The following is a 7,898-nucleotide window of genomic DNA, read 5'->3' as shown; positions in this document are numbered from 1 at the left end:
CCCCCCCCCCCCTTCTATTGTGTTTACACCATTTTTATATACTTCCGTGTCTATCCTGGGATAAATAAAAAATAAAATAAAAAAAAGGAAAAATAATTGAATCGGATCTCCGAGAATGAACAGTATCGTATTCATTGACGAAATGATAAAGTAAATTAGAGCGATATAAAAATTGAGAAGCCACGTATACACGCAATACCCACACGACGCGCACGGTGGAACAGGTAATAGCCAGCAAAGGCATATTTACCGCTGAAAAAGACAGGAAACGGAAAGATACGTATCTGGGAACGGAGACGCCATAGTTATTTATTTTCTTGCTGCTGATTATAATATTACGCAAGCCCGGGACGCTCGTAATGCGGATGCAAATGCAACGTATACATAGTTATAATTCAACTCGACAAAATACTCTGGCGGAATCGTATTTTATTAATACGTGAGGTATACCCGCGCACACGAACGCCTTCCTCCTCTTCCTCCTCTTCCTCCTCTTCCTCCTCTCCCTTCGTTCCTACCTGCACCTATCGCGGCGCCTTCAACCACGTCTAATCACTGCACAAACAGCGCAGAATTTAGAAGTCGCGCAGTCTTCTCCAACTAACGATACGTTTACGGTAGGTTTGAATTTCAAAGAGTCAGTGGCGCCACTCTAGTCGAAGTGGTCAATTCCGGAACTACGTGGTGGCCACCATGTTTCGCTACGTGTAAAATTAAAAAAATATTACGTATCTGAAATATCGTTGAGCGTCTCCTGTCACTTAGGCCCGATCTCCTACATGACGCGTACTCGAGCTGTGGTACCAACCTAAACGATTGCCCGATCATGACTTTGCTGAAAAATGACTATTTTAGTTCCTGCAATAAATTCTTTCTTTCCATTAACAACCCGATGGAGAATTAATGTTGTTTTACCAAGTATTGTCTCACGCATCTGGTGCTTGGCTTGAAAGATATCGGTGCGCGTGTGTATATATATATATATATATATATTCTTTAAATTGCATCACAAGCAACGTAGATTATTGAATTCTAAATAGTCTTCGTATGTGTGTCTGGTTTATATTCATTTTTACGTAACGCATGAAATATATGCGAAATAGCCGCGTATTCGTATTCCTATGTGAATGTCGAATTTAGCGTGTTGTCGACCCCAAGGATCGTTTAGCATAGTAATATATTATTTATATAAGCAATGACGCCCGGATACATATACACTCCTTGGTTAAATGACTAAATAAGTTAAAGCAAGGTGAGGCGACGCTGGTCGCTCTTCGACTACGTGTGGTTGTGCCAGGAGCAAAGTGGACCGACGCCTCGGTATTATCTTGAGAAGCGTCGGAATGGATGTATCATGTATATCGCAGTTGCGTGTAGCGACGGAGGAAGTATAATTAAGAAAATGAAAAAAAAAAAAAAGAGAAATATAAAGAGGAGCAGGAAACAAAGGAAAGGAATAAAAAAAGAAAAGAAAAAGAAAAAGAAAAAGCCAAGCAGCCACTCGGCGTGCCGCCGGAAGGACGATAGTGCTACCTTATTTTCTGATTTCCCATTCATGGACTACCGTTTAGATTCGATTTGCCGGTTCGTTACGTAGCGAGATTTACACCGCGAGATAGGATTGTTTCGCTGTCCTTCTTCTTCTTTCTCTCGCGCAGCTGCTTCTTCCTCCTCTTTCCACCTTCATCGCCTCGTTCTCCCCACCTCCATTCGCACTCGCCGCTTTACCTTCCTACTGCTTCCTTCGCTGTGCTTCCAATAGCGACGCCGCTCTCGTTCCCGTCTCTATTACTATATGTAATACCAGCAGTAGGTCATCTCAAGACATATTTTATACTTTTACGTAACCGTCTTTCGTCATTAGCCAGCCAATGTGTTACGATCTGCCACACGTAATTCTTATTTGTCCCGGAAGAAACAATAGGCTGCCCCTCGTAGGATAATTAGCTTGAGAGTAAACTAATAAGGGGCGTGTGAATTTAGGGGATGACGGGGGGAAGGGGGAAATTGTTGCGTGAAGTTTTGGCTCTATCGAAATCCAATTGTCGTTCGCGTAAGGACGAAAGGGTCAAAGGGCAGGTGGGTGGTGGGTGTCGAAATCATTGCAAAGTCCACTAGACTTTTGGATCTTTTAGTTTCTGGCCTCTCGTAGGAGGGACGATGAATAAGTCAGGTGCGGACTATAGGGCTCTGGACTCTTAGCCTTCTTAAATTATGCAGGCGTAAATGCCTCACGCGAGGCGCAGCTAACGGAACGTGAAGAACTCGGAGGACCAGGAGTCCCGGTGGAACGTCTTCTTCTCGGTTCACGTTCCGAGCCATTGTCTCTATATAAATATATATAGATATAGCTTCGAGTGCATTCCAATGTCATTTTCATATTTTACGTAATTCCGTTAATTGTATTCGAACGGACGTCTGTTATTCTTCGAGAACGTCGTCGGAGCACATTGCGATTGCGGAATTACGAGAATAATAAAAAAGTTGCGTAATTTCTGTTAAAGATAAACTGAACGATGAGTATATGAGCTCAGAGGACCAGAAGGGAATAAAAATGGACGCTTAGACTGTAGAACATGTAATTCTGCTGAACAAGGATGAATTGTTCGGCATAACTGGGATATACGAGGTGAAAGAAGAAGAGGGAAGAAGAGAGAAAAGGAAATAATTTTTCTCTTTATTTTCTTCTTCCCGTTGGTCTCCCGCGCAGTTACTGGCGGCGTTCGTCCCGGTGCGCCAGTAACAAGTTAGTAATAATATTTTCATAATATCTCTCTTGGATTGGATGTTATTTCATTATATTTTATTGCCTCTTACTCTTGCTCTCGGTCCTGCTCTGGGTCTTGCTCCTGGTCCTCCTGCTCTCCCTCGTGCACCCGGGGCAGCCACACGCTGGCCGCGCTGCGCACGCTTCTGTTTTATTATCTCGAGCCTTCACCGAGGGAATTTACTCGCGGAACTCATTATTGAGAGGTTTATTCTGCTGTAACCGTTCCTCCCGTTGCGCAACCTTCTCTCCCTTTTTACCTGAGTTCTTTGCGCTCCTCGAACACGCGCTCGAGAATTGTACGTTGCAAATAATTAGCGCTATCCAAATCTTCGATTGGAGTCGGCAGTTAAAGAGAAGCCTTGCTTTGTTTTTCTTTGTTTCAGAAAGTGAAAGAAGAGGAAAAAAGGAAAAAGCAAAAAAGAGCGCGGAAAGTGAACCGATGGGCTTCGATGAGAAGAGGACGGGAACCATGGGAAAACACGGGTCTTCGAATGGGATTGGAAAAGGACAGAGACAGGAGATGTAATGGACACCGGTGAGTCTTCGTACGTGCTTTGTGTATAGGTTCCCCGAGCTGCCGACGATATACCACATGTATAGGTATACGTATGACGTGTTTCTTTAGGTTATTGTTTCAAAGACATTTGTTTACCCGAGCATCAGTTTATTGTTATCGCGCGACGTAGCCGAGTGCAGTGCGGCTGCACTCGCATGATCTTCCTAGAAAAAGCAGCGAGGTCGGAGAAGAGCCGCGACGTATATTAATACAAACTCGGCGTGTCTAATATAATAATTTATCCAGCGTCGAGCATTTAAATAGTTATGACCTAGTCGTCCGAATGACGGAACGATTTCATCACGCGTTAAATAGCGCAAATTAAATTCGCTGCACCGCTTTCGTAGATTAACTTGCTCGCCCACGAGAATTGCCTCCTCCTTCTTCTTCTTCTTCTTCGTCTTCCTCTTCTTCCTCCTCTCGCTAATTCTTTCTCTTTCTTTCGCTTCTTCCTGGTCTCGCCTTTCACTTTGCCAACAACTATTCGCGGGCAATCGTCGCGGCGAGCGATGAGCTCGAATAAATATGCGGAAGGAGAGAAGCGGTGACTTTGGTCAGACAAGCCGGACGGCCGGATCGGCGTGTCTGGTTGCGACTGCACCGCCTCTACTGGCGCAACCAAGAAACGCGGATACGCGCGGAGAACAAAAAGAGAGAAATAAAATGTCGAATCATAGAAATGGATCCATCGTTTTCATCGTTTTCATCGTTTTCATCGCTTCCAGGGTTTTGAGCGCCCAAAGCATTCGCAGCGTATCGCCCCTGTTAAATCTTCGGCTGCAGGCACGACCCCTGTGCTATACCTTCACTGTGCTATACATGGATACACACGTGTATACAGAGACTCTGGCAAACCTCCCTCAGCTCCCGCGTACGACATGCCGGCACTATGCGTGGCTACCCTCTGTATGTTTAATTGTTATATTTATAAAGGGGAGCTCACCCCTCTTACTTTCTCTCTCTCTCTCTCTCTCTCTCTCTCTCTCTCTCTCTCTCTCTCTCTCTCTCTCTCTTCCATACCGAACTGCCTGACTGCCTCGCTGGCTGTCCCGCGCTCAACTTTTAGGAGGACGAGAGAGGGTGGCTGGACGAGGGGATATTCGCAACCCCTTTCGCAAATCGATACGCCGCCGCAAAACTCCAAGTAAGCCAATGTTATCACGGAATGGCCATCGAGCTGTAGAAAATCTTTGAGGATGTCGTTCTTATCGCGAACCTCACTTGAGAGAGGAACAGTTATGAACTGTGCATTTAGATACAGGCTCTTGCGCATGGGAATTAATCTATCGGCCATTAAATTAGAGATAAGTCCAATCACATTAGAAAACTTATTTCACGACGGATAAGGACAGGGTGCGTTTTACCAAATGCTGCTGCTCGATCGAAACCCCGCATGGACCACCTGTCAAATCCGATTACTGCCTTTAAGCCATACGTGTCCTGTGCACAGGATTAATGCTAGCTTTTCTTTTCTTCGTAATTTGTGAAATTATAATTACCAGGCCGAACACGAGTCACCTGTGACCACCGGGAGGAGAGACTCTGCGGATATTGTGTAGGACCACGAATATTGGACAACTAATTACCTAATCACTCATTATCTACTACAGTCTCACGTGCGTGGCTGCTGGCTGGACAGAATGGGTTGCCCAGAGGCCCATTGTGATACGCGAACCAGAATCATGCACGATCGTATATTATCGATGAGGAGCGAGGGAGCTCGGAGAAGCAAATGGTAATACAGAGCCGGTACGCAGGGTGGTGGGAGAGCGAGAGAGAGAGAGAGAGAGTCCACAAATGCGAGCGAGACAGTCGATCGCGATAACATAAAGCCAATGCATTTTCTTCGCTCGATCGCCAAGGGACTCACATCCCGCCGTTGCACCAGCCTCTGCATCTATTAGCTGCATTTCATGTTCGCTCAACTGCATTCAGCTATATCTGCACCCTATAGTGACACTTTCATCCCTATACTCCCTCCGAGTGTCCACAACAGGAAGCGGAAGGGCCTTCCGCTCCTGGAAGGAAGATCCGTCTTGGGTTCCCTTGCAAAGATCCCAGAGCCGCAGCCCTGTCGAAGAGGGTGGCTGCGCGATCTACTCTAATCAGTGTCTGGTAAGCGTGGCGTTATGAGGGTTTAGACCAGCAGACTGAACTAACTGTAATCAGAGTTGGGTGTTGTAGCGTGTTTGCTGGATAGGTGCGCAACCCCTTGGTAGCTTGACCGTACAGTGTCCACCCGCCACGAGAACGATCCCGATTCCTGGCCTCGCGCCGGGAAGTCCTGCCGCCGGCAGGGACGCTCCTGGCGAGCGGACATTAATCCTCTTAAGTGCTACGTGGCGCGCCTAAATATCAATCACAGTTCCTACCACGTGAGAGTCCTGGGAAATGCTCTTGGCTCTCTGAGAACGGTGGCGCTCGATAAATCTGTAATGGACCAATCGATTACGTGCGCGTGACGTCACGCACATTCTTTCGGAAACAGTCGTGAACTCGTCAGATTGAGCTGCGGGGCGCGAAAAAAAAATTTCATTGGGATCTTCGTCCGAATTTACAAGGATTCGGATCGCTGATAATTCGTCGCGTGATGTGTCCTTCGGATTCGGGATGCTGCATCCCGTGTACGGTCCAGGGAGTAAAATCCGAGTTGGAATAGATCAATGATTTAACTGCTTTCGAGGACTGTGTTTCGCTATAGTAAGGGATGACAGAGGGTGAATATTTAACGCACCACCTCTCGGCTATTCTTATACAATTACAATCAGGAGTTTCGTAACCCTCGGCAACCCTTCCTGGACTCCATCGACGCCTGACTCCATTATTCATTCGATTCTTGCGCCTTTCACCCGTTCGATACTGTGCACGTATACCTATATGCACTTTCCCAGATCTTCCCCTTAATCGTTCTCATCCTTCTAATCTTCCTACTTTTCCTGGCTCCTACGTTTATACGGAATACGTTTCCGCTAGATTCTCCCGATTATTCTCCCTTTTACCCTCCTACCGTTTACGACCCTTATGCGAGTTCAAGAGATTTTAAAAGGAGCAGCTCTATTCGAGAGTGTCATCGTTTATTATTCAGTAGCAATTAACACGTCAATAGATTCCTCCTGCAGTTGAGAATCGCGTCTGGTAATCGAGTGGCTCCTTCGGGAACGGAGACGCCCACTTGAATTTATCTTGAAAATATTATTCCTTTATGGATTTATAGAAAAGCATCTATATCTATTCACCTGTCTGACCAATCATTTGTTTTTGTACCGAGGACACGTAATCTTTCGCGAGAAAATTTATAAGAAACAGTAAGACGTACCTGATGCATCTACGGATCTCCTAGCGGAGCCAGCCGAAGATACTTGCTCCAGGAAGAAGAACGAGGGCAGCATCCTCACCTGGAGCTAAGACTGCCTTCTGGTCGACGCGTTGAATTAGCTTCTGTTGGCAGTCTTGTCATCGCGTAGCAAGGGGTCGTGCGTTACTGCTGTGCAGCAATGGGGAGCAGCGATACAGCCAGGTCGCGTTCTGGAAGTTCGTATTGTCGTCGGTTACAAATCAAATACCCGATATCATTGTTCCAGCAGGCTCCCACCCTGCGCAGCCCCACGTGCGTCTCTGTACCTTGCTTTTGCCCTCCACCTCCTCATCCTCCTCTTACCCCCTCCCTTCCATTGCTGGTTCGCCTTGTTGGCCTGGTTCGCCTGGTCCGCCTGGTTTCCCTGGTTTCCCTGGTTTCCCTGGTTTCCCTGGCTCGCACGGTTTGGCTAGCTCGCCTGGCCTAATGTTAACTCGTGCCGATGAGACTGTCGCACAGGCTCAGTATAGGCTCTATAGTTTAGGTAATCTATTAGGAAAGAGAGTGAGAGAGAGGGTGGAAGAGGAAGAGAAGGAGAGAGGATGACGCCTGCCTGAAGGCAGGTCAGCTGGCCAACATCAAGTCTACAGATTCTGAAGTCTGCACAGAGTACATTGGCTACACACTGTACAGGTTGCATGGAGCCTATGCGGTGGCTACGTGAAACCGACTATCGATTTCACGTCGGCCAATTTTCATTTTCTTCGGGTGATCCTGACACTTTGGATTTAACCACAGCTGCTCCTGACGTGGATTTTTGAAAAAGGATTTGCGCTTCGCGCCGATTATTGAAATCGATTGGCAGGATGTCCGTCAGGCAGACGGTTGGCTTGAGGAAGCACAACCGACAGGTAAGGCAGAGCTGCCAGTAGGCAGCTGAAATGGGCAGAGTAGGAAGAATAGTCCTAATAGGAGCATAGCCAGATAAGTGAATAGGTAGATGGCCGAATAGGTCGAATAGAGCGAATAGGCCGAATAGGTCGAATAGAGCGAATAGGGCGAATAGGGCGTAACGTCCATCGATTGGGAGTGTCTCAGGATATCCAACGGAGGCTTAAAATTAGCCATTTCCACTATAATCGGTGCGGCTAGAGTTCCCTCGGCACACCGTGAGTTGCCATATTGTACAAGAACAACGAGCAAAGAGAAATATTGATGAACCAGCCTGGCTAAGCGTGCACACGCGTGTGCCGCGTGCGGAAGGAGCTCGTTGCCGG

General features: G+C 46.9%; 1 protein-coding gene across 2 annotated transcripts in view; it reads left to right on the top strand.

The window, feature by feature from the left end:
• The window catches only part of LOC107273940 (protein bric-a-brac 2), a 41,014-nt gene that overhangs the window by 26,896 nt on the left and 6,220 nt on the right, over positions 1–7,898 (top strand). For both annotated transcript variants that reach the window (XM_025091290.1, XM_025091289.1), the window contains one exon: positions 3,154–3,305. The gene's annotated coding sequence lies outside the window, so the exon portion shown is untranslated. The remainder of the gene's footprint in view (positions 1–3,153; positions 3,306–7,898) is intronic.

This window comes from Cephus cinctus, unplaced genomic scaffold (assembly GCF_000341935.2).
Source record: "Cephus cinctus unplaced genomic scaffold, Ccin1 Ccin1_scaffold0091, whole genome shotgun sequence".
NCBI classification, from domain to species: domain Eukaryota; kingdom Metazoa; phylum Arthropoda; class Insecta; order Hymenoptera; family Cephidae; genus Cephus; species Cephus cinctus.
This window is presented reverse-complemented; position numbering and strand designations above follow the sequence as displayed.